Below are 14,724 nucleotides of genomic sequence, written 5' to 3' on the forward strand. Positions count from 1 at the left end.
CCATAGAGAACACAGGAACGCCAAACCAAGCGTTCATGTGTATAGGGGAATCCGGAGAGGAGGACGAACATTCATCCTGCAGATAGCAGTAACCATCGGTTCCATTCATATTTCACAAATCAATAGTACACATGAAAATTAGAACCTGTGTCATATCTGATCAGACAAATCCGCTTTCTCCAGGGTTGGACCTTTCATTCTCAAAATTCTTAATTCCGAGATAAAATCTGTATTCAGTGAAGTATTTCCCATTATTGAGATAGAAAATAGCAGTTAGTGCTGAAGATATTCTATGATGGAGCGGAGGGGGGCCCCCCGTGAGGCAGAGCGAGGGGGGGCCCCCCGTGAGGCAGAGCGAGGGGGGGCCCCCCCGTGAGGCAGAGCGAGGGGGGGCCCCCCCGTGAGGCAGAGCGAGGGGGGGCCCCCCGTGAGGCAGAGCTCTGCATTCCCCTCTCACCTCCTTTCTGCATAGAATCTTATAAAAGCCAACAGTCATCTCCTATCCCGCTAATATAGAAACCTTCATGCACTGAAGACAGACTAACCGGGAATTAACAATTTTGAGAATGTGTGATCAGTCCAAGAGGAGAAAGAAGCGGATTGGTTTGATAAGATATATTACAAATATGCTTATGCTGGTGCGTACTAATGATTTATGAAATAAAAATTAAAACGACGAAGACATTTTAAGTGTATGGCCAGTTTAAAGGGTTTTTCCATTTTCAAAAATGCTTTAAAAACAAAAAAGCAGTTTCTCACCCTCACCAGGTCCAATGCGGTCCCATGGATGATTCTCTGCTCTCTGTGTCTTGGAGGCAGCAGTGACATCTCGTCAACAGTGGACATCACTGCTGCAGGCAATCTAAGGCAGTGACTGACTACATTGGTGATGAGTGTTATCGGCAGGGAGCTGGCGGGGTGCTGGACCCAGGGAGGGAGAGTCAGGGGTGAGTAATTGGTTTGGGTAACATGAATCAACTGACAGGTTCCCTTTAAAGGGGCTGTCCAGTACTGCGATATTGAATACCAAAATGAGTGCAAATCCGAAATCTGGTGCGGTATACTGTAGTGGCCAGTCCATGTCCTGCAGCCTATTCACTTCAAGCCAAAACGGATGATGAGCATCGAAAAAGAAAAAACCACTTAGGAGGAAACTCACACCTCGGTCTGTGATGGCCGAAGAGATAACGCAGTCTAGATACAACCCTATTCACTTCTATGGGAGTTACAGAGATGGAGCTCAGTGGCTCTGGGCTGTGTCTGAACCTCCGGTGGCCAGAGCTCGCGGAGTTATTCTCATTAATGAAGAACTATGATGGGAAGAACACTTACACAATGTTAGAAAAAAAAAAAAAAAAGTTATTTCAGATATTGCGATATTTGAGGCTGAGCGGTTTCCTGCCCCTGGGGACGTCTGTGCTCCGCTCCTGTACAGCGGATCTACCACTGCCAATCTGTGCAGGAATCAGGAAGACGGCGAGCGCTCGGGGCCACATCGTACACAACGCGGCTCACTACCGAGCACATAGATAACAGCCACGTAACAATGCGGACTATGCGAGCAATGCCTCCGCAATGTAAACAGGACTCTGCAGAAGCGGCCAAAAGCACCACACGTGAAGGGGAGCCGAGCGCCACATTTAAAGGGGTTGTTAAAGAGATTCACAGGACCTAGGTCCAGCGGCCATGTCAGAAGAGCAGGACTGCCCCGACGGAGCAAGAAAAAAACTGTTTGTATTGAGGTTTGCGCCATTTACCTTTATAGCCTGTATGTGCTGCAGAATTATCGAGTTATCTGAGAATCCATCAGTGAGCTCAGAGTGAGAAGTTCATGAGTAAAGGTTTCACACAACCGTGAAACAAATAATGGTGCCTGGATAGAAATTCCTGCCCACGAGGTCTATATGAGGCAGCGCACCCTGCTCAGGAGACCCGGGGGCCACGTATTCCTATCTGAGTATGGGCCTAACTCTAATCTTTTGAGCCCCTCAGCCAATTTTTGAAAGTTGAGCTAAACTTTCTCGTCATAGATCAGCTTACATGCTCAGAAGGATGAACTCACTGACAGATTCTCAGTTCATTCATTCTGCTGTCAGCAATATATAAAGCAGCACAGAGGCCATAGAAATCACATGAAAGCCAAGAGCAAGATTGATTTGGAGACCGAAATAAATGCATTTAGTTTTAAAACAAACAAAAAAAATGTTCTGCGGGCGTCTGAATCTGTGCTGGAGGCGTCGTCATGGATTCCATCATTGTCACAGGTGCAAATAACAAAAGGCGTCCCAACTGTCCCCAATGTAAGTACACCAGGTCCATAAGACACCGATGGCATCAGTCGTGAGACAGTCCCCATCCCCGCCGCAAACTCCGACATTCTGGATCAGGAACCGAAGAAACAATTCACAGCCCTGAAGTGAACAGCGCCCAATGCTTCATTTACATTTTCCAACCACTTAAAAGTAAAAAAAAATATATAATATATATATATATATATATATATATATATATATATATATATATATATATATATATATATATATATATATATATATATATTCTCATTATACACTGTATATATTACTAAAAAAAAAAAAAATCAAAAAATCTGCAAGAGCAATTCCAGCCAATGACAGCAGAGCACAGGTCAAAAATATACTACATGGATAAAAAAATGAGAGAATGCCAGCTGCCGTCATCTGCCCCAGAGAACGCGGACCATCATGAGGAGCTGGCGGTCAGAGCACCCCTGAGAAGAATGCACGGGGGGGGGGGGGGGGGAATCACAACACCAGCACCATCAGGCATTATAAAGACGTGGAACCACAACTATTCATCCCCCCCATGACAGACCACCAGCTGAAGACGTGGCCTGTTCACAGGAGACATGGGGGTCTAAGCAAGATCCAGAAGGGGCAAATACGGAGGACAACAGCGAGAATTCACTATTGACGTCTACAGGATATAAATCAGACATGCAAAAGCCCCATAATATATATATATATACACACACACAATGCAGCAGCAAATATATATACATACGCAAACAGGCCCAGTGTACTGCAGGGGCTGTATATTGTGTATAGTATATATACAGACATACTGCTCACACACCATAGGGCCCAGTGTAAAGCAGGGGCTGTATACAAATACCGTAACCATAGAGACCACTGTGCTACAGTGAATGTAAACACATACTACATATACTGCTCACACACCATTGGGGCCAGTGTGCTGCAGGAGCTGTATACTACATATACACCACAAATACATACACACATACTGCGCACACACCATAGAGCCCAGTGTAAAGCAGGGGCTGTATACAAATACCGTAACCATAGAGACCACTGTGCTACAGTGAATGTAAACACATACTACATATACTGCTCACACACCATTGGGGCCAGTGTGCTGCAGGAGCTGTATACTACATATACACCACAAATACATACACACATACTGCGCACACACCATAGAGCCCAGTGTAAAGCAGGGGCTGTATACAAATACCGTAACCATAGAGACCACTGTGCTACAGTGAATGTAAACACATACTACATATACTGCTCACACACCATTGGGGCCAGTGTGCTGCAGGAGCTGTATACTACATATACACTACAAATACATACACACATACTGCACACACACCATAGAGCCCAGTGTAAAGCAGGGGCTGTGTATACATATATACAACATATACTCAGTTCTCTATGGGGCCCAGTGTTCTGCAGAGGCTGTATACACATATACTCCCTTCACCATAGGGCCCAGTGTAGAGGCTGTATACACACATACTACATATACTCCCTTCACCATAGGGCCCAGTGTAGAGGCCGTATACACACATACTACATATACTCCCTTCACCATAGGGCCCAGTATAGAGGCCGTATACACACATACTACATATACTCCCTTCACCATAGGGCCCAGTGTAGAGGCTGTATACACACATACTACATATACTCCCTTCACCATAGGGCCCAGTGTAGAGGCCGTATACACACATACTACATATACTCCCTTCACCACAGGGCCCAGTGTAGAGGCTGTATACACACATACTACATATACTCCCTTCACCACAGGGCCCAGTGTAGAGGCCGTATACACACATACTACATATACTCCCTTCACCATGGGGCCCAGTATAGAGGCCGTATACACACATACTACATATACTCCCTTCACCATAGGGCCCAGTGTAGAGGCTGTATACACACATACTACATATACTCCCTTCACCATAGGGCCCAGTGTAGAGGCTGTATACACACATACTACATATACTCCCTTCACCATAGGGCCCAGTATAGAGGCCGTATACACACATACTACATATACTCCCTTCACCATAGGGCCCAGTGTAGAGGCTGTATACACACATACTACATATACTCCCTTCACCATAGGGCCCAGTGTAGAGGCCGTATACACACATACTACATATACTCCCTTCACCACAGGGCCCAGTGTAGAGGCCGTATACACACATACTACATATACTCCCTTCACCACAGGGCCCAGTGTAGAGGCCGTATACACACATACTACATATACTCCCTTCACCATGGGGCCCAGTATAGAGGCCGTATACACACATACTACATATACTCCCTTCACCATAGGGCCCAGTGTAGAGGCTGTATACACACATACTACATATACTCCCTTCACCATAGGGCCCAGTGTAGAGGCTGTATACACACATACTACATATACTCCCTTCACCATAGGGCCCAGTGTAGAGGCTGTATACACACATACTACATATACTCCCTTCACCATAGGGCCCAGTGTAGAGGCCGTATACACACATACTACATATACTCCCTTCACCACAGGGCCCAGTGTAGAGGCCGTATACACACATACTACATATACTCCCTTCACCACAGGGCCCAGTGTAGAGGCCGTATACACACATACTACATATACTCCCTTCACCACAGGGCCCAGTGTAGAGGCCGTATACACACATACTACATATACTCCCTTCACCACAGGGCCCAGTGTAGAGGCCGTATACACACATACTACATATACTCCCTTCACCATAGGGCCCAGTGTGCTGTAGAGGCTGTATACATACATATTGAATATACACATATACTCCCTTCACCACAGAGTTCAGTGTGCTACAGAGGCTGTATACACATATACTCCCTTTACCATTGATTGGGCCCAGTGTGCTGTAGAGGCCGTATACACACATACTACATATACTCTCTTCACCACAGGGTCCAGTGTAGAGGCTGTATACACACATACTACATATACTCTCTTCACCACAGGGTCCAGTGTAGAGGCCGTATACACACATACTACATATACTCCCTTCACCACAGGGCCCAGTGTAGAGGCCGTATACACACATACTACATATACTCCCTTCACCACAGGGCCCAGTGTAGAGGCCGTATACACACATACTACATATACTCCCTTCACCACAGGGCCCAGTGTGCTGTAGAGGCCGTATACACACATACTACATATACTCTCTTCACCACAGGGTCCAGTGTAGAGGCTGTATACACACATACTACATATACTCTCTTCACCACAGGGTCCAGTGTAGAGGCCGTATACACACATACTACATATACTCCCTTCACCACAGGGCCCAGTGTAGAGGCCGTATACACACATACTACATATACTCCCTTCACCACAGGGCCCAGTGTAGAGGCCGTATACACACATACTACATATACTCCCTTCACCACAGGGCCCAGTGTAGAGGCCGTATACACACATACTACATATACTCCCTTCACCATAGGGCCCAGTGTGCTGTAGAGGCTGTATACATACATATTGAATATACACATATACTCCCTTCACCACAGAGTTCAGTGTGCTACAGAGGCTCTATACACATATACTCCCTTTACCATTGATTGGGCCCAGTGTTCTGCAGAGGCTGTATACACACATACTACATATACTCCCTTCACCACAGGGCCCAGTGTGCTGTAGAGGCCGTATACACACATACTACATATACTCTCTTCACCACAGGGTCCAGTGTAGAGGCCGTATACACACATACTACATATACTCCCTTCACCACAGGGCCCAGTGTAGAGGCCGTATACACACATACTACATATACTCCCTTCACCATAGGGCCCAGTGTAGAGGCCGTATACACACATACTACATATACTCCCTTCACCATAGGGCCCAGTGTAGAGGCCGTATACACACATACTACATATACTCCCTTCACCATAGGGCCCAGTGTAGAGGCTGTATACACACATACTACATATACTCCCTTCACCATAGGGCCCAGTGTAGAGGCCGTATACACACATACTACATATACTCCCTTCACCACAGGGCCCAGTGTAGAGGCCGTATACACACATACTACATATACTCCCTTCACCACAGGGCCCAGTGTAGAGGCCGTATACACACATACTACATATACTCCCTTCACCACAGGGCCCAGTGTAGAGGCCGTATACACACATACTACATATACTCTCTTCATCACAGGGTCCAGTGTGCTGTAGAGGCTGTATACATACATATTGAATATACACATATACTCCCTTCACCACAGAGTTCAGTGTGCTACAGAGGCTGTATACACATATACTCCCTTTACCATTGATTGGGCCCAGTGTTCTGCAGAGGCTGTATACACACATACTACATATACTCCCTTCACCACAGGGCCCAGTGTGCTGTAGAGGCCGTATACACACATACTACATATACTCTCTTCACCACAGGGTCCAGTGTAGAGGCCGTATACACACATACTACATATACTCCCTTCACCACAGGGCCCAGTGTAGAGGCCGTATACACACATACTACATATACTCCCTTCACCATAGGGCCCAGTGTAGAGGCCGTATACACACATACTACATATACTCCCTTCACCATAGGGCCCAGTGTAGAGGCCGTATACACACATACTACATATACTCCCTTCACCATAGGGCCCAGTGTAGAGGCTGTATACACACATACTACATATACTCCCTTCACCATAGGGCCCAGTGTAGAGGCCGTATACACACATACTACATATACTCCCTTCACCACAGGGCCCAGTGTAGAGGCCGTATACACACATACTACATATACTCCCTTCACCACAGGGCCCAGTGTAGAGGCCGTATACACACATACTACATATACTCCCTTCACCACAGGGCCCAGTGTAGAGGCCGTATACACACATACTACATATACTCCCTTCACCACAGGGCCCAGTGTAGAGGCCGTATACACACATACTACATATACTCCCTTCACCACAGGGCCCAGTGTAGAGGCCGTATACACACATACTACATATACTCCCTTCACCACAGGGCCCAGTGTAGAGGCCGTATACACACATACTACATATACTCCCTTCACCACAGGGCCCAGTGTAGAGGCCGTATACACACATACTACATATACTCTCTTCATCACAGGGTCCAGTGTGCTGTAGAGGCTGTATACATACATATTGAATATACACATATACTCCCTTCACCACAGAGTTCAGTGTGCTACAGAGGCTGTATACACATATACTCCCTTTACCATTGATTGGGCCCAGTGTTCTGCAGAGGCTGTATACACACATACTACATATACTCCCTTCACCACAGGGCCCAGTGTGCTGTAGAGGCCGTATACACACATACTACATATACTCTCTTCACCACAGGGTCCAGTGTAGAGGCTGTATACACACATACTACATATACTCTCTTCACCACAGGGTCCAGTGTGCTGTAGAGGCTGTATACACACATACTACATATACTCCCTTCACCATAGGGCCCAGTGTAAAGGCTGTATACACACATACTCCATATACTCTCTTCACCACAGGGTCCAGTGTGCTGCAGAGGCTGTATACATACATATTGAATATACACATATACTCCCTTCACCACAGAGTTCAGTGTGCTGCAGAGGCTGTATACACATATACTCCCTTTACCATTGATTGGGCCCAGTGTTCTGCAGAGGCTGTATACACATATACTCCCTTCATAGGGAGCACGGTGCCGCTGGCAGCCGCAGGCCGCACACTCAGCCTCCAGCCCCGCACGCTGCACAGTCCTCCCTCTCCAGCACACAGGAGCAGCCAGACATCTCACCTAAATCCTGCGGGCCCGCACACTGGTGATCCGGCTCCTCAGCGCCCGTGACCCGGCCGCACAGTCCACCGCCCGGAATACCGACCGCCACCGACTACAGACAGCGGAATCAGCCCGACCCCGCCCACTAAACCACGCCCCGACTGTGTGATCAACCCCGCCTCCCCGCTCGCCACGCCCACATACTTCCCCTGCTCTCCCCCTTCCCTAGTGTACAAATCTGCCGGCCCCGTATACTCATGTAAGAAATGCGGTGGCAGCGAAAGAGTTACTGGGCGTGTCTAGGTCAGTAGTCACCTAGGGCAGATGAATGACTCGTCAATCATCACTTGCTGGTGACGTCATGCACGCCAGGCCACGCCTCCTGGAGCCGTAGCCTCCTGCATGAAGGATGAATGATTGGATGACGTTAGCTATTAATGGGCGCATGCGCAGGAATGTGCTGCACGCTGGCATTGCTGTGTGATGTCTGGGATGTATGTGCGGCGTGCGCGGAGGGATTCGTTGTGCAGTGCGGTCCTGTGACGTCATTTTGTATGCGAGTCCTGTTGCAGACGTTTGGTGTGTGTAGACCACAACGTGTGCACGTGACAGACGTGACGTCATACCGTGCCTCGGGGGAATGAACTATGGGAACAGCATTTCCAGAGGCTTCTATGGCAGATCCCGTCACCGACTGCAGCGGTCACATGTCTGATAACAGGCGGCAGCTTGTACTTGCTGCAGAGACAGCCCCTTTGTTTCAGACCTGTTATTTAGTGCAGAGTGTAACAAGACTGCAAGCAAACCCTTATGCCAGTAACGTGGTGAGACTCCTGAAGTGCTGTGCACACCTGGAGGGTTTTTTCCTTGCAGATTTGGTGCAGAAAATAATCTGCAGCATGGCAATGGTTTCATCGGTTTTCATCATTGAGGCAATGAAAGAAACCCAGCACGTTCTTAGGCTATGTGCGCACGTTGCGTAAATACATGCAGTTACGCTGCGCTTTGTAGCGCAGCGTAACTGCATGCGTCCTGCGTCCCCTGCACAGTCTATGGAGATTGTGCAGGGGCCGTGCGCACGTGGCGTTTAAGAGCGCAGCGCTTCGGCTACTGCCGAAGCGCTGCGCAAAAAGAAGTGACATCTCACTTCTTTCCTGCGCTTTGCCGGCAGCTCCTGCTCTGTCTATGGCAGGAGCTGCAGGCAGAGCGCATGGAATCGGCGCTCACTACGGACATTTCTGCAGCGATCTAAAGCGCACATGTGCTCTTCAGATCGCTGCAGAAATTTCTGCAGGGCTAGTACGCAACGTGCGCACATAGCCTTACTCTGTGGGTTTCCTGACGAGATGCAGAAATGGTACGGAAATTTCTGCAACGCAATACGCCGCATGCGCACATAGCCTTAAAGGGGGCTTTCTATATCCTTAGCATGTGGCATAAATGTTAAAGGGGAATTTGTCAACAAGACCAACCACCCCTGAGTCTATGTGCGCACGATGCTTTTTTTTTTTTCCTGCGTTTTGGTTGCGTTTTAAACTGCACCGTGTCAATGACAAAATGCATGTGTTGTGCTTCCCCAGCAAAGTCTATGAGAAGTCAGAATTTCCATCCACACGTTGCTTTTTTTTTTTCAAAAGCATTTTGTTTGACAAATATTTGTCAAAATCGTTGCCTAAAAAAAAGCAGCGTGTCACATTGCGTTTTGTGAACATTTTCCAAGGTGTGTCAAAACGCAACCAAAATGTTTAGCCATGCGCTTGCACTGCGTTTTGGTTGCATTTTGTACTCGTTCTTGTCAACAAAAATGCAGGTCTCTCTATCGGTGTCGGTCTCTCTATCGGTCTCTATCGGTGTCGGTCTCTCTATCGGTCTCTATCGGTGTCGGTCTCACTCTCTCTCTATTGGTCTCTCTCTCTCTGTCGATCTTGGTCTCTGTCAGTGTCAGTCTCTGTCGGTCTCAGTCACGGTCTCTATCGGTCTCTCTCTCCGTCGGTGTCAGTCTCGCTCTCTCTCTCTCTATTAGTTTCTCTCTCGGTCTCTATCGGTCTCTCTGTCGGTCTCTCTCTATTGGTCTCTCTCTCTCTCTGTCGGTCTTATGCGGGTGTCACACGATACGATCTATCATGTGATCGCACGAGCGATCGCACCCGCCCCCGTCGTTTGTGCGTCACAGGCAATTAGTTGCTCGTGGCGCACAAAGTCGTTAAACCGCCGTCACACGCACTTACCTGCTGAGCTACATTGCTGTGGGCAGCGAACATCCGCTTCCTGAAGGGTGTGGGACGTTTGACGTCACAGCGACGTCACACAGCAGCCGGCCAATAGAAGCGGAGGGGCGGAGATGAGCAGGACGTAAACATCCCGCCCACCTCCTTCCTTCCACATAGCCGGCGGGAGCCGCGGGACGCAGGTAAGCTGTGTTCATCGTTCCCAAGTTGTCACACGGAGCGATGTGTGCTGCCCCGGGTATGATGAACAACCGGCACAAAGAAAAATAAACGACTTTTTAAAAATGAGCGACGTGCCAATGATACACGATTTGTGAATGTTCTGCGTCGCTCGTAGGTGTCACATGGGACGACGTCGTATACGATGCCGGATGTGCGTCATGAAAACCGTGACCCCAACGACATATCGCACGATAGATCGTCTCGTGTGACGCCCGCATTAGTCTCTCTGTCGGTCTCGCTCTCTGTCAGTCTCTCTCTTTCAGTTTGTCTCCCTCTGTCAGTCTCGATCTCTCCCTCCTTCATACTCACTGGTGCTGCACAACTGTCACACTGCTCCGGCGGCTTCTGCTGCTTCTGAAAGTGCCGGCCACTCATTAGGCTTATCTCATATTCACTGCTTCCCCTGCCCACCGGCGCCTATGATTGGTTGCAGTCAGACGCGCCTCCACGCTAAGTGACAGCTGTCTCACTGCAACAAATCACAGCTGTCAATGGGCCGATCTATATCATGTAGTAAAATAATTAAAAAAAGACGACGTGCAGTCCCCCCAATTGATTGCCAGCCAAGATAAAGTCTCACAGCTTCTGGCTGGTATTCTCAGGCTGGGGAGGCCTATCGTTTTTGGCTGCCCCCCAGCCTAAAAGCCCCAAAACACCCCTCCAGGTCCAGCGTAATTCACACAAGGTCCCACGACATTTCCAGCTCTGCTACATCGGAAGCTGACAGCGAGCGGCCATAGAGCACGACCACTCACTGTGAGCTTCACGCAGCAACTGAAGTGAGTCGCACTATTAGCAGTGACGTCACTCAGGTTACCCGTGGCCACACCTGGAGTCCTCCACCTGTAACAGCAAATCACCCGAGTGACTGAAGTGAGCTGCACGATCAGCGGGACGTCACTCAGGTGATTAGCGGTCACAGGTGAGTCCTTCATGTGACCAGACGCTGCTCCAACCTCAGCATGCCCCTGTCATACTCAGCGTTGCACACACCCAGGGACCAAGTACAGCCCTCCAGCATTACTAGTACAGCACTCACTTCATCCTGGGGGTGGCACATCGGTGGGGGGTCAGCTTTAGGGCACAGGATTGTTATGACAGAAGGACAGAGAATAGGCTGGGACTTGTGACTAATAGGATGAGGGGCTGTTCACACTGCGTCTGTGTTTCTGTCTGAGGCTTTCTTCTTATTCTCAGTAAAACGGTACAAAGTATGAAACTTACAGCAGCATCCAGTTTTTCAGATGGGAAAATAACGTTGTAAGATGCAGAAATCAGACACAACCCCAACATGGGGGTGTGAACGGCTCCGTAGGGTATATGCACACTGCGCGTTCAGTCCACCACAGGTGATAACACTGGGAGCAGTTCTTTCTGATGATTGCCACTATATGGGCATACAATGGCATCCTTCACCCACACTTCCAGTCTTTTGGCCTTTACTGACTGGAGGCTTTTGGTGACACGTCACGTGTCCGCCATTACTTTCCCCAATGTAATCCATTACTGGACAAGCGGTTTCCACCTGTGAAATAAAGCCCATCCTTAGAAGACTCGTCCCGGCCTGTGATGCTCAGGTCTGGTCACCCTGCGGTCAGGCTGAGTCTTCCAGTGTGAGGGTATGTGCGCACGTTGCTTTTTACCTGCTTTTTACCTGCTTTTTTGCTGCTTTTTCTTCTGCGCTGTTTAATGCCAAAATGGATGTGTTCTTCTATTCAAGCAAAGTCTATGGGAATTTGGGTTTCTTGTTCACACTATGTTGTTCAAAATGCTGCCCTTTTGAGGCAGAACTTTGGTCAAAAACTCAGCTTTTCAAAGAAGCAACATGTCAATTGTTTTTGCCATTTGGGTTTTGCACTGCAAAGCTGAGTTTTTGACCAAAGTTCTGCCACAAAAAGGCAGCATTTTGAACAACATAGTGTGAACAAGAAACCCAAATTCCCATAGACTTTGCTTGAATAGAAGAACACATCCATTTTGGCATTAAACAGCGCAGAAGAAAAAGCAGCAAAAAGCAGGTAAAAAGCAGGTAAAAAGCAACGTGCGCACATACCCTGAGCGTGGTCCATGTTTCATGAGTGTAGGCTGAACCTCTCTTCCTGTCACCCCGTCTTCACTTGTTTTGCATAAGAAGAAATGCTAGAACGTCTCTGGGGGGAATTAAAGGTTGAACAGACACCAGGGGGCCGATTCATCAATGTGTTTATGCCAGGGTTCTGATCAAAAACGCTTGGAAAAACCACTCGATTTTTATCCAATACAAAATTGCACCAAAAGTTTGTAACTTTGGGTATTTTTACGCCAATCCCATACTGCAATTCTAAAGCGTGCAGGCAATGGACGAAGAAATGACTGCACCTACCCTCCAACAAAAGTACACAGGGTCATATATTATGATAATTATTTGCAATATATTAAAAGGATAAAAACTTATTTAATGAATTTGACATCTAACACCACGAGACCCTTCATTAAGACTGATATGTACATTGCCAGTCTTAATGAATCAGCCCCCGTTGATCTTGGCATATACAATCTAGGTACATCTGTACGTCCGAGGGGATGGCCCATGAACATTTCTCACTTTTTCTCTGGGAGGATGACAAATATATGAGCAGTGAAGGTGACACCGTTGGGACCACCACCAATAACAAGAATCAGTTGATCGAGCATGCACATAATCCATACAATTCAATGTGTTTGTGACTGATGGAGATAGGCAAGCGCTGTACTCCTGTACCGCCATAAGTCCCCTAGACTCTGAGAGGTGCGGTAGTGCTCATATGTGACCACGAGATTGGTGTGGGTTCCAGCAGTTGATCCCCCAGACTTAGACATGGACCGGCTCTTGTACTCATTTACATCAAGATGATGTTTGCTGGTAGGAAAAAAGCTTTTGTTGTGTGTTTTTTTTTTTGTTTTTCACCTTTCTAGCATTTTTTTTAAAATGCAATTGTGCCGCTACCATGCCAGCAGGCGGGCTGCTCGGATCTGGATCTGCAGTGTGGCTCGAGGGATTCTACCGGACTCGGGGGTCGCACGGACACTTCAAATAAAAGGGGATGTATTTGTATGGGATTTGCCGTAAACTGTCTGTGATGCCACCCACGGTGTGTGGTGAAGTATGGCACCACCGCTGCTGTTGTGGGATACCCGGGGGTGATGGGATGGCAGCTGGATGTTAACCCCTCCGTGGGTAGGGATGATGCCCACGGAGGGGTTAACACATTTCTTCCCTTTATGCGAGGCACAATACTTAAATGTTGCAAACACCGGAATGGGACGAACCAACCTGTTCCCTGGTGCCACTGCTAACACTGGTGCGCACCCCTTTTCCCAAGTCCAGGAAAGGGTCCGGGTGATGCCCACACGGGCCGGGTAAAAAGTCCCTTACCCGACAGTCCATCACAAGGGCCCCAAGTCCGGGAGCACTGGGCCTCGGCCTACTCCACCGCAGGCCCTTCCTCCAATCAGCCTCTCCAGAGACTGTGCCGTGTGCAACAAGAAGGTAGATCTAAAACAGTTCAACGCCGCTGCCGGGGCAGCCTCCTTCTGCAGATTTCCCACAAGACCACCGCCAAACGGCATGGATCCCCAGTGCCACCTTTACTCACGGTGCGGCACTGTCCAGGAACCCCTTTCTTCCTACCACTAACGGCGCGGGGACAGCTGCTCCTCCGGGTCCGGCTCCATCCTCCACCAGGGGCTCCAACCTCTGATGGCCTCTTCACTTCAACAGACGGGGGTGAAGATGTTCAACAAGAACCGAGCTCTTAACAGTCAACTTTTCAACTGACCTGCCACCCTCCACCTGTGGTGCAGATGGCCTCCTCTGGGACCATGAGGACGTTCAACAAGGGTGATCGGCTTTCAAGCAGTTAACTTTTTAACGCAGTGTGGCTTGAAGGATTCTACCGGACCCGGGGGTCGCACGGACACGTCAAATAAAAGGGGACGTATTTGTATGGGATTTGCCGTAAACTGTCTGTGACGCCACCCACGGTGTGTGGTGAAGTATGGTACCACCGCTGCTGTTGTGGGATACCCGGGGGCGATGGGATGGCAGCTGGATGTTAACCCCTCCGTGGGTAGGGATGGATGTGTCGCGGGCGGGGAGGAGGGTGTCAGCACTGCGCTCACCCCTCTGCTCGGGTGCT

At 48.6% G+C, this 14,724-nt stretch overlaps 1 protein-coding gene across 4 annotated transcripts in view; it reads right to left on the reverse strand.

The window, feature by feature from the left end:
* The window catches only part of NCK1 (NCK adaptor protein 1), a 164,130-nt gene extending 155,872 nt beyond the window's left edge, over positions 1 to 8,258 (reverse strand). For all 4 annotated transcript variants that reach the window (XM_075341029.1, XM_075341026.1, XM_075341028.1 and 1 more), the window contains exon 1: positions 8,136 to 8,258. The gene's annotated coding sequence lies outside the window, so the exon portion shown is untranslated. The remainder of the gene's footprint in view (positions 1 to 8,135) is intronic.
* Between the last annotated feature and the right edge of the window lie 6,466 nt (positions 8,259 to 14,724).

This window comes from Anomaloglossus baeobatrachus, chromosome 3 (genome assembly GCF_048569485.1).
Source record: "Anomaloglossus baeobatrachus isolate aAnoBae1 chromosome 3, aAnoBae1.hap1, whole genome shotgun sequence".
Taxonomy (NCBI): Eukaryota; Metazoa; Chordata; class Amphibia; order Anura; family Aromobatidae; genus Anomaloglossus; species Anomaloglossus baeobatrachus.